This window comes from Sinocyclocheilus grahami, unplaced genomic scaffold (genome assembly GCF_001515645.1).
Source record: "Sinocyclocheilus grahami isolate Dianchi unplaced genomic scaffold, SAMN03320097.WGS_v1.1 scaffold648.1, whole genome shotgun sequence".
Taxonomy (NCBI): domain Eukaryota; kingdom Metazoa; phylum Chordata; class Actinopteri; order Cypriniformes; family Cyprinidae; genus Sinocyclocheilus; species Sinocyclocheilus grahami.
Window position 1 is genome coordinate 128860 of NW_015505827.1, and position 215 is coordinate 129074.

Consider the following 215-nt stretch of genomic DNA (forward strand, 5'->3'; position numbering starts at 1 on the left):
GACGAATAACCTTTGTTAGCGAGTAATTGTGTAGGATAGAACAATTTTCCTGCTCATCTGAACACGCAAATGTTACAAGACACAGAACCAATCCATCACAGAGAGCGTTCACTCACTGCTGACAGTGCATTCAAACAGGGCTGTGTTTCCCAAAAGTATCATAAGAAAGCATTAAAGCTTTTGGGAACAGCAGCACTGAACAATGCTTATCAGAG